At 36.7% G+C, this 12,113-nt stretch overlaps 1 protein-coding gene across 3 annotated transcripts in view; it reads right to left on the reverse strand.

Moving 5' to 3' along the window:
• Positions 1–12,113, reverse strand: part of TBL1XR1 (TBL1X receptor 1) — a 174,926-nt gene that overhangs the window by 64,001 nt on the left and 98,812 nt on the right. Inside the window, exon 3 of one of the 3 annotated variants that reach the window (XM_040229974.1) lies at positions 5,014–5,130. The exons of the other annotated variants lie outside the window; for them this stretch is intronic. The gene's annotated coding sequence lies outside the window, so the exon portion shown is untranslated. The remainder of the gene's footprint in view (positions 1–5,013; positions 5,131–12,113) is intronic. 3 annotated transcript variants of the gene reach the window in all.

Consider the following 12,113-nt stretch of genomic DNA (forward strand, 5'->3'; position numbering starts at 1 on the left):
CAAACCATGCTTGCATCACACTACATACTTCAAAAACTTCTCTATCTTTAAATCCTGTAACTGTAAACAAAACAAAATACACACACCCTCTTTTTCACTATGTGTATATACTAAGTCACTTCAGTGTGTCCAACTCTATGCAACCCCATGGACTGTAGCCCGCCAGGTTCCTCTGTCCGTGGGATTCTCCAGGTAAGAATACTGGAGTGGGTTGCCATTTCCTCCTCCAGATGTTCCCGACCCAGGAACTGAACCTGTGTTTCTTTCATCTGCCTGCACTGGCAGGTGGGTTCTTTACCACTAAGCCACCAGGGAAGGCCTGGTGAAGTTTTTCACTGTAAACCCCTTCTATCTTTGATCTACTCAGTTGCTACTGAACAGGTTTTCAAGATCCGCTCACATTACTTCAGTTTCTCAGTATCCTCCAATCCCACATCATTCACCTGAACTGTATCTCCATTCCCTCCATTTTCATGCAGATCAGACATTTCAACACAAATGCTTATCATCATGACATTTAACTCTTTTGGTGTCTAAAACAATTTTGTTTCTCTGAGGTATCTGGCAATCGTTTTACTACATTTTTAACTTCCTTCTCAAATTTGCCGTTACAGATTTTCAAAAACTTTATAAAGATTCTATCTCACTCAAAGCCCCTTAATTTCAGGTGGCTTTACTTCTTTGGTAAAAGTTATTAGGACTTTCTGATTTTTTGCTCACTTCAAAAACCTTTATTTTTATTCACCCTATTGTTCTGTGCTGACTGAAGTAGTAGAAAAAGATACAAAAGAGAAAAAGTAGTCTCCATCACAGAAGCTGTTGGGTCTTCTAGATATATTATTAGCAAATATCACCAGCCTTTCATAAAGAAATTTAATATAGTAGTGGCCAATAAAAAACAACAGCTTTTCTCTGCTCCAGTAATACGCACCTATAAATAGAGACGAGAAAACATTGTACTTAAAAGACCAAAAGTTTTTAAATATTTACAAAAGAAATGAACAAAAAAGGCACAGAATCAAATGACCAAACATTATATTCAATTAAAAAATACAACGTTATCCCCAAGTAGTGCAAGCGGAAATGTAAAAAAGAAAAAAATCCTTGGAAAACAATCTGGCAATTCTTATTAAAAGTAAAAATATTAGACTGGAAAAATAAGAATTTGCCTTTTTTGTTTTTTGTTAAAATGTGGTCACACAGTTGTAATGTCACAGAGTTCAACTAAGATGTATACTCTACAATACAGAGAGATAAAAACACAAATTCCTAAGGATGTTTATATAAGAAGACTGGGTTTTAATGGCAAAAAGGTTAGTATAGTGAATGCCCATTAAGGGGAAGAATCAAAACAAGATTGTGGTATATTCATGATATTCATGGATTGTAAAGTCATTAAAGACAATAAACTCATGGAGCTGAAGCTCCAATACTTTGGCCACTTGATATGAAGAGCTGACTTGTTAGAAAAGACTCTGATGCTGGGAAAGACTGAGGCAGGAGGAGAAGGGGACAAAAAAGGATGAGATGGCTGGATGGCATCACCAACTGGATGGACATGCGTCTGAGCAGGTTCTGGGGGTTGGTGATAGACAGGGAAACCTGGCATGCTGCAGTCCATGGGGTCGCAAAGAGTTGGACACAACTGAGCAACTGAACTGAACTGATGGGGGAGGAAGCAAAAGAAAGAGTACGTGACAAAATGTATGTCTAATGCATTTAAGTAAAAGAATATGTTTAAGCATATAAAGAAGAAAATGTTTTTGTTATTGTTAAAATTTTATGGACTCTAAAGAACTCTGTTACTAATCCACCCCAAATTCAACAGGTCTTCATATGCCTTCATTATTTCATACTACTTGCCATTTCCAGAACTTAAGATTAAAAAAAAACCAACAAAACTTTAAACTTCCAACATGTGACTTTCTGATTCTGTCCACTTCATTGATTTTTCTTCCTGCTCTACAGTATATAGCGGACTTCTTTTTAGCCCTTTGATCTTCACCCGACTCCTCCAACTAAGGATCTTATCCACTCTGAAGATTTATAAAACCATCATCTGTCCCGATACATGCCAAACACACACACCCATCTTTCCCATTCCAAACATTCCAATTCTAGCTGCATATGAGCCTGCTCAATCACTCAGTCGTGTCCAGCTGACTCTTTGGGACCCAATGGACTATACCCCTCCATAGTAAAATAGTAAAATCTTGCTGGATTTTCCCAGCAAGAATACCTGGAGTGGGTTGCCATTTCCTCCTCCAGGGGATCTTTCCGACCCAGGGATCAAACCCACATCTCCTACACTGGCAGGCAGATTCTTTACCTTGAGCCACCTAGGAATCCCAATTCCAGCTGACTAAAGCACAAATACCTACGTCCTTTCAGTTATCATCACTCAGCATTATTGGAGGCAACTTATGCACTATACTTCCCAAAATGTTTCTCCTCTTGCCCATAACTATTACTAATTCTGTAATTCACTACAATTTAAATTTTAGTATTTTTTTTTTTTGCATTCAATTTTCTATCTCGGCTTCTACCTGCTATCTCTTACCTTTAAAACACCCCTTTCAGTCATGCCTTCTTTTTTGCAGTACCTATCACCTCTACTACTGCAATACCCTCAACGACTTCTAGGTCCCTTCATACTATCTTCTGACATCTACACATAAAATATAATGCTGATTATGTCATCTGTATTCGTGACTACCTATTAGCTTCCACATTCACTCTAAATTGTTTACAGAAGCATTTAAGTTCTCCTTCTCCAGTGTGTGGTCTTGAAGTATCTATCTGACTGTACAGCATCTTCTCTGAATGTACTCTACATTCAAGTGAGCAAAAAATATTCTAACAAACCCCTAATTCCCACATTAATGCTTTTTAAGCTCTTTATTCCAACTACAAGTGTTAAAATTTTTCCTATTCTTCAAATGTCATCTCCTTATGAAGACTATTCAAATGTCAACATTAAAGGTGTTTCCTCCTTTCCTCCTGTACCCCTAAAGCAAAGTTTTAGAAAAACTCTTTTCAAAGTTGGGCAGTAGTAAAAAAAAAAAAATTTAGGTTAGAAATTAGAGTATTTGTATTTTCTTTCAAATGTTATTGTTTTTGACAGTAAAGCATTAAATCAAGTCATTTAACTACCCTAAGCCCCAGTTTCCTATTCTGTAAAATAGAAATAAAACCTACTCTAAAAACCTCACAGGTAGTAGAAGTGCATGAAAACCAATTTATAATTTATGTGTTAACATTGTTATTCTATCATTTTATATTGTGCATATTTTTCAGTCACTATCAAATTATAAGCATTTAAAAGGCAGTCTGTAGTTTACATTCTAGCACATAATAGCTATAAACAACAAGAAAATCAAACCAGTCGATCCTAAAGAAAACCAACTCTGAATATTCACTGGAAGGATTGAAAATGAAGCTCCAATACTCTGACCAACTGATGTGAAGAGCTGACTCACTGGAAAAGATCCTGATGCTTAGAAAGATTGAAGGCAAAAGGAGAGGGGGCAGCAGAGGATGAAATAGTTAGATGAGCATTACTGACTCAATGGACGAGAATTTGAGCAAATTCCAGAAGATAGTGGAAGATAGAGGAACCTGGTGTGCTGCAGTCCACAGGGTCACAAAGAGTTGGATAAGACTGAGCAAATGAACAACAACAGTACACACACACCCCTCCAGAAGTCATAAAAGCCAGCCCTCATGCATAAGAAACATAATCAAAGCGCAATTTATGTTACTACGCCCTTGTCAAAATAAAACATCCACAATCCTCCCCACAGATATAATCTTTCCAGGAAAACTACCGTCACATAGCATTTCTGGACCTCTGACTTAGTTCACCTGAAACACAGTTAGTTAACGGGACAGGGGCCCTTAAAATTGCTGAGAAACAGTTAAAGGTAAAGAATTCTAGTACCGTGTGTGTGTGTGTGTGTGTGTGTGTGTGTATGTTCTAGTAACATACATATATATATGTTCCAATGACATATACATATTATACATATGTAAGTGATGTAAAGTGTCCAATCCAAATTTATCCAACATTCATAGCTGAGCATTAGTGCTTTCGTTTACCCAAAATTCTAGAGGCTGACACATGGTTATTTCAGTAATATGAAACAAGAGATTTTAAAATACAAGAGAATACAAGAGAAGCACGCTAATTTTGTTTAAGCTGAAAGATCTTGTTTTCTCCTACTTTTACAAAAAGCAAAATTAATGATGGACAGTGTTTATTAATGAACGAGTTAGTGGAAATGATATTTTGGTCCTACAGAAACTTATAATCTTGAACTTACTACAAGAACTTAAAAGTCCTTGAGTTACCTTAGAAAACCACACAAATCTATTAACACCGTGTCAAACTAAAAAGCAAGACAGCTACTTAAAACTTCTAAGGTCTTATCCAAAGGACACAGGAACCAACCTGAAGAGGCTCTCACTAGCCAAAATTAGGACGTCATGAGCATCTACACAGAAAATGATCATCTAAAACACAAATGAGTTTAAATCCGTGAGTTCACAGGAGAAGGCATTTTACAGCAACCATGTCACACTGTTGGCTAATATTTCTTGGGATTTTGTTATTTCACAAAAAGATTGCTCTCATATTTGGCATCATATCTACTCTTAGATCTCATATACACACTCTTGTACTTATCCACTTACAACTCACTTTAAATCTAAATTTAAGGTTCCCTAAATCATCCTTGTAAGAATTTTAATCTATTGTTGCTAGAATGCCTGGTAAGGCTACCATGGTTATGGATAAGAAAACATATTACTAAGAGTTTAACTCTCAAAAATAATGGTCAAATGCCAAGAAGTAGTAGCAACAAAATAAATTCATGGGTAATTGGGCTATATTGTGGATTAAAATAGGTATGGGTAAAAAAACCAAAGATGAAACTTAAGAATGATGATACCACCCGATGAGAGTAGCAAGCCACTTTGTGCGTTCGTTTTTTTTAAAAAAAAAAAAAAGCTCACCCTGTATGTGATGTTGCTGAGTTCCATAAACAAACATCGGGCAGCATGACGCAACAGAAAGAGTCCTGGACTCAGTCAGGAGACTTCTGTTCTAGTCCAAGGCCTCAGTTTCCTCATCTGTAAAATGAGGGTGCTGAATTAGATAATCTGAAAGGGCTCTTCTGGCTTTAACATTGAGAGTCTATAGATGAGTTCAGGAAGAAGCGGTAAAATGTAGGACTTCTGTTAACAGGGAAGTTAACACTGCAAACAGCAGGTGGAACAGGGATGAAAACAATTTTCAAAAATTGTGAACTGCTGTAAGCAATCTTTTCATAAGTAGGTTTTTAGGATATAAAATCGTAACTTTTAAGATTTTGTAACTCTTAAAACGTTTACAATATACCTGCCTTAGTAAGTAACCTTAACATCTAAACCAGATTAGGAGTGAGTGACCAAATTATGACATCAAAAAAGCAATTCACCTTTAGCCAATGAGACTGCCCAAGTGAATTTAAAAACAGTACAGGAATACCTTTGGGCTAGTAATTACTTTAGGTAATAAAATGCCTCATAACTGATCTCAATTCTCAATTAAGTAACTGAACAAAGTGTAAAATGATACAAAAAATGATTAGAGTAAATTAGACAATTACTTTTACTTGTAACAAAACAATAATTGTATTTATGATACCCTTCTTTGTTAATGAGTGTACCTTCCCTATGCATAACATTTTTCTTGTTAGCTCTCAAAACAGAACCTGACTGCTTCTGACAACAAGGTTAACTGAAATAAATGACATTTTTTTTTACCACTAGTGACAACAGAAATATAAAGAGAACAGTATTTTTTGTTTAAATTTTCTACCCTGAAAGAAATCAAGCTTCTATATATCTGTAACAAATAATGGAAAGGCTCTGGTGCCTCAAAAACTTGTGGTTTCCTAATGGCAATTTCCTAAATTACAGGTAATTAACTGATTGGTCTACGGTCTGATAAATTTTTTTAAGTTCATAGATCCTCTGACACTACAGTTTACATTTACTTTTCATTTATGTTAATACTATGAATCTCACCTGGCAGACTTTTAAAACTCTAGCTATATGAGGACCAATAAACATTATCTCTACAATCAGGAATCTATTAATATCAAAAATCTATCCTTTTAAAGGATGTAATATATATCTTTTAAAATACATAAAGATGTAATGAAACAGTCTATGAAAATTTTGTTTATAAAACTTACTTTATGCAAATCACCTAATGATTATAAAGTAACTTGGCATACACATAATTCCATTAATCATTCACTTGAACATTTCACATTGGCAATACAGCACCTAATATGTTATTCTGAATCACTAATAAAATTTTTCTCTGGCTGGTAGAAACAAAGGCAAAAATAAAGCAGCCTTGATGGTGATGAAATCTGTTCTTGGCTAGTCTTAAAATAGTTGTGATATCCATGTGCCCCCGAGACAAGTGACCTGTGAAACAAACTTTCCTTCACATTAAAAATATTTTCTATTTTAATGTGGGTGTTTTGACTTATAATCCTAATGAGCTGATTAAAATAAACTTACACTTAAGGCTTCCCTGGTGGCTCAGAGGTTAAAGCATCTGCCCGCAATGCAGGAGGCCTGGGTTCGATCCCTGGGTCGGGAAGATCCCTTGGAAAAGGCAATGGCAACCCACTCCAGTATTCTTGCCTGGAGAATCCCATGGACGGAGGAGCCTGGTGGGCTACAGTCCACTGGGTCGCAAAGAGTCAGACACGACTGAGCGACTTCACTTTAACTGCATACAGCAGATATCAGGATGGATATGGAAAGCATACCTTAGTGCACTATTCTGCACATAAGCTGTTTTCAGCAATTTACTCAAGCTACCTTATTTCCCCCCTCCTCCATGCCTTTTTTCAGAGACACTTAAACATTAAGCTTATTTACTACTAATGAAACTACTAGTTTTATTATAATTACTAGTGATAGGATACTATAAGCAGCATTATTTCTAGCCACTATCATACAGATGTAAACCAGCTCCTCAGAAATTCAGAACTGATTGTACTGCAGAAAACACTATTCTCTTGGTACCAAGATCAGGAGTTAAATGAAAATTTGATGTTTAAATAACTAGCTGGTATGTGTCAAGAAGTCCACTGGATTGTTCCTCACTAAATTTCTATCTGTAGAACAGAAACACATTTGTAATTCTTCCTAACACTTGTGTAAGTCGGTATACAGCACAATTTTCTCAAAGACCAAAATGCTTCATTTAGATATCAATAATACAAAATTCTAGGAACAATTATAAATTGCTAAAGCTACATACAAAACAGCAGCACGTTTGCTTTTTGTCTGTATTTTTGCAGCATATTTGCTTTGAGAAAGTTGTAATGGAAATGGTCCCTTTTTTTATTGCAATACAATTGGAAAGCTTAAAAAGTCGAAAGACCGAAAGTAAGTCCAAATCTATTTCTGCTCTCTAGAAACTAACAAGCCATATATATATATATATATATAAAACACAATTAATTATATATAACTTTTTATTTTCTAAAAAGTAAATGTATTTAATAAGTGCTTAATCTTATTCAAACTTCTCATTTCAGGTTAAGGGAAGAAAAACTGTCATTAGAAAGAAACAGAGATGATCAAACTAATGGTGAAAAAATCTCACGATTCATATTTCAGTATTTCATTTTTCTCTCATTTTTATCCACTTATAAATTTATTCCAATATATACCTTAAAAAAAATTCAGTCTATCAGAATACATTTCCTAAGAGTAAGATGAGGATAAAGAATGAACAAGTTTAGAATGCTTATACTTAATACTGGATAGTATATTAATATTTTTAATATCACTATACTCATCTCTCAAAACTTTATAGAATTACAAAATTCAGCAACTATGATCATCTGTTTTTTAATAGAACAACTTATTAACATACAATTACCATTTTCCTAAAATACAGATTTTTTAAAATAAATTCTCATCATTCAATCTGGCTAACAATTCTAGCATTAAAATCACACAGCATTCCTCTGCTAAAGAATGAATACAACACACTAAAAAATGTGCCCTAAGTCATACTTTGCAATCAACAATTGGCCAATTAAAAGAACAGAAAGAGAATCTAAAAGTTTCTTCTATGAGCACTTTCAAAACTTGCTCAAAATATGCAACTCCAGGGACTCCATTTCCCACTATTCACATTTGACTCTGATCATACTATTATAAATGATCTTCAGGAGATTTTGCTCTATCACTCTGAAGTCTTCAAATCATTGTGTGTATATGTTTTGTCTTTCCACTTACATTGTTTATTTCTACTTCTATCTTTCTACATCCTAAACAGTTCAGAGCTCAATGCATAGTCAGAAAAACGTCACTGATAAATTCTTTAAAATATTTTCAAATTTAAAGAACTACCAGTTTTTATGAAAGCCACCAAAAACAAACAGCAGAGATATACTTCCTACTAGTATCTTTCATAGCATTTCATGATGAAAATTTCAAACCTTCAGAAAAACTCAAAAGAAGTGTACAAAGACCACATAACCATCACTAAGACTTTAAAATTAATGCTTTCTTCTATTGGTTTTACCCACATCTATTAACTAATCTTAATTTCTGAAGCACTTCAAAAAAAAGTTACAGCTATCTGTAAACTTCCCTCACATATACCCATATATACTTCAAACTGCCTATCATTAACTATAATAAAGAATTTAGTACAATTTTTCTTTTAAAGAAAAAATTCATGCAAACTACAATAGATATGTACGGGTGCACTATTCAATGAGTTTTGACGAATGCACAAACTCAAGTAACTCAAATCCCTAACAGGACACTACCCTCACCCTAGAAAGTTCCCACATGCCTTTTCTTACTTAATTCTTGTCCCCAGCAGCCATGCTTCCATTTCTAAGCCTTGTCAATCATTTTTTCCCCAACAATAATTATCTTTGTTCCGCCCCAGCCCCAATACACAAGAGATATTTGCCTGTTTTTAGTACACTGTATAAGGAATCATACATTATGACTTGTTTCACACAAGACTACGTTCACTCAGCATGTTTCAGAGTTTAGTACAAGTTGCTTCAGGTACCAATAGTTTTCTCCTTCAACTGTTAGTAACACTCTGTGATACAAACAAACCACAGTTTACCTATTCTCTTGCTGATACCCGAACTGTTTCCAAGTTTCGGGGTCGGCCCCAGTATTTGACAGAGTTTATACCCAGAATTTGGTACTCGACCTCTGAGGTTCTTTCCTTTCTTAGACTTCCTCCCTCTTCCTCCTGCTCGGCTCCACTACTCTGCACTTCTGTGGTAATTCTCAACTATCTGATTCTTCAAGCCAGTTTAAAACTGCAAACCACCCAAGAGAAGCCTGCTCTCAAGCAGAACACCATCAACTTGGGAACCTCACCTAAGGCCACTCCAAACCAGTTTCTATTTCTATTTGTTTGCTCTACAATGTCCTCATACTTTTTGTCATAGCTTGTCCAGAGATGGTTGTCACTACTTGCGGGACGATTTGTCCGACAGGAGCCACTACTCCATTTTTGGTAATTCTAACCCCCTACTATTCTTAAAAGCACACATATTCAAAACTGCAACTGACATAACCTCCTTTCCCACGTTTATCTCTGTCAAGACCCCGACTGAGCCAGTCCCTTTGAACCAAAGGAGCTCAACTAAATCAGAAAGAGAGGCCTCTGGGAGCTGGATCCTGTAATTCTGTATACGAATCAACACAAGTCCCAAGTTCATCCCAAGACGTATATGCAAAACATACTCAAATAGGCAAAAGTTTTGAGAACTGAAGATAGGAGCTATTGTTAGGGTCCCACACTAAGCCTGAGGTGTGCACATGAGGAGATCCAAAGCAGCAAAATAAAGCCTTTGAATACTGAACTCACAGTGGAACCACTGTCCATGACACAGAAAGTTCAGTCTGGACCTGTCTGGTTTCAAACAGAATAATAATAATCTCCTGAAAGAAAGTGAAATCGCTCAGTTGTGTCCGACTCTTCGGGACTCCACAGGCTGTAGCCTCTGTCCGTGGGATTTTCCAGGCAGTAGTACTGGAGTGGATTGCCATTTCCTTCTCCAGGGGATCTTCCTAACCCAGGGATCGAACCTGGGTCTCCTGCATTGTAGACAGGCGCTTTACTGTCTGAGCACATACAAAGAATCAAGAAAATCTAATTCTCAAAGAAAAAGGCAGTAACAGATGTCAATCTCAAGATGATCTAGATGTGAGAATTATCAAAGATAAGGTAGCTATTCTAATAGTCCATTCTCCATAGAGTAAGGGTAGGCACTTGAAATGATGGTAAAAACTCATAAGTAGAAAATATAAAAAGAACCAAATGGAAACTTTATAACTGAAAAATCAAGGGAAAAGTGATTTGACAAGGAAGTAAGTGTACACAAAACAGAGCAAACACTGAATAAGAGAATAACATAAATAAATGAGAATAAAAATCTAATTTTAATAAAAGAAAATTCTCCTGACAGTCTGTATCTTTAGCTCTTAACTGTAGTGGAGGGGGAAAAACCTAGAAATCTGTAGTAAAGATGCTTTCAAAGTGTCAGTCGCTCATTTGTGCCCAACTCCTTGTGACCCTATGGCCTGTAGCCCACCATGCTCCTCTTGTCTATGGGATTCTCCAAGCAAGAATACTGGAGTGGGTTGCCATTTCCTTCTCCAGGGGATCTTCCTGACCCAGGGATCCAACTCGAGTCTCCTGCATTGGCAGGTGGATTCGGAACCACCAGGGAAACTGATAAAGACAATTTTTCTATCTCCTCTTGAGGTCCTGTGAAAGCACTCATGATTCACCTCTGAAGAATACTCAAATTCTATAAAATTTGTATGACACAGATTACAAGAAAACTCAACTACAAATGAGGAGATTTGGTTCAAGTTATAGGCTCTACCAAAACTAAGTGATTAGCATCCCTTCTCTAACATTTAGGTCCTCATTTTATAAATGAATAACGACAACTTAAGCTTTGTAATGTAGTCCCATGATCTAATTTTAGGAACTTTCTGAGGGTCATTCCAGTTTTCCCAGATCTTAAAAGTTGTTTCCAACTAGTTTACTTAGGCGTTCCATTTTCACTCCTCAATAGACTATGTATTTCTCATATGCTTCTTCACTCACTCATCTAGTTCTGAAGGGTTACTGATTAGCTAACCACCTTCATAATAAGATCTGTTGACAAGTCCTGGATTTTCTGCTGGAGTTTTATTAACTTCAGTTACTTTTCCTGACAGAGGAGAATAGAGTTCACTAGCAGCTTTCACACTGTCCAAAGCACCAGACTTCTTGTCTGTTCAAGTTTGCCCCAACTTCAGGTAGATTACAGCAAACAATATCTCCCAAAAGCTTCCTATGCAAAATTGCTCTTTCCTACTGTTCCAACACCGCTTTCTGTTATCCATTCATTTCTGAGAATTTCCGCAGCGACAGCAGAGCTGGGCAGGTGTGCCGCGGCCCCAGGGGAAGGCGCTTTGGGTGCTGGGACGGCGCATGGTTGCAGATCGCAGCCCGCACGCTCTGGAGCCAGGCTCGCAGAGGCCCTCAAGTTTCTCTAATTACTTGTTTCTGGCAGACAAGGACAATCTTTAAATCAGGTAGCTGTGATCAGCAAGGTACAGAACACTGTCAACAGACACACAATGCTAACCAAAGGTGTGTCAGTTTCTAGTAGACTCAAAAAAAAAGAAGTCTTTAAGGTGGCAATTGACTCTAATAGTCTATTTTTATTTAATCCAATATATCCAAACAATATCATCTCTTGAAATTCAAGCAAAACTAAGATTTCACTTAAAAAACAAAAACAACTCTTCAAAACCCAGTGCACATTTTATATTTACAGCATATGTGAACTACAACTAGTCATTTTCTCAAGTGCTCAACAGTTACACATCACTAGTGGCCCCCACACCACCCGGCGCAGGTGCAGACGTGGGGGCGGGAGGGCGGGGAGAGGTGAGATGACAGCAGACACACACAGAGTATCACACACACACACACACACACACAGAGTAACACACACACACACACAGAGTAACACACACACACACAGAGTAACACA

This window comes from Oryx dammah, unplaced genomic scaffold, assembly GCF_014754425.2.
Source record: "Oryx dammah isolate SB20612 unplaced genomic scaffold, SCBI_Odam_1.1 HiC_scaffold_2, whole genome shotgun sequence".
NCBI lineage: Eukaryota > Metazoa > Chordata > Mammalia > Artiodactyla > Bovidae > Oryx > Oryx dammah.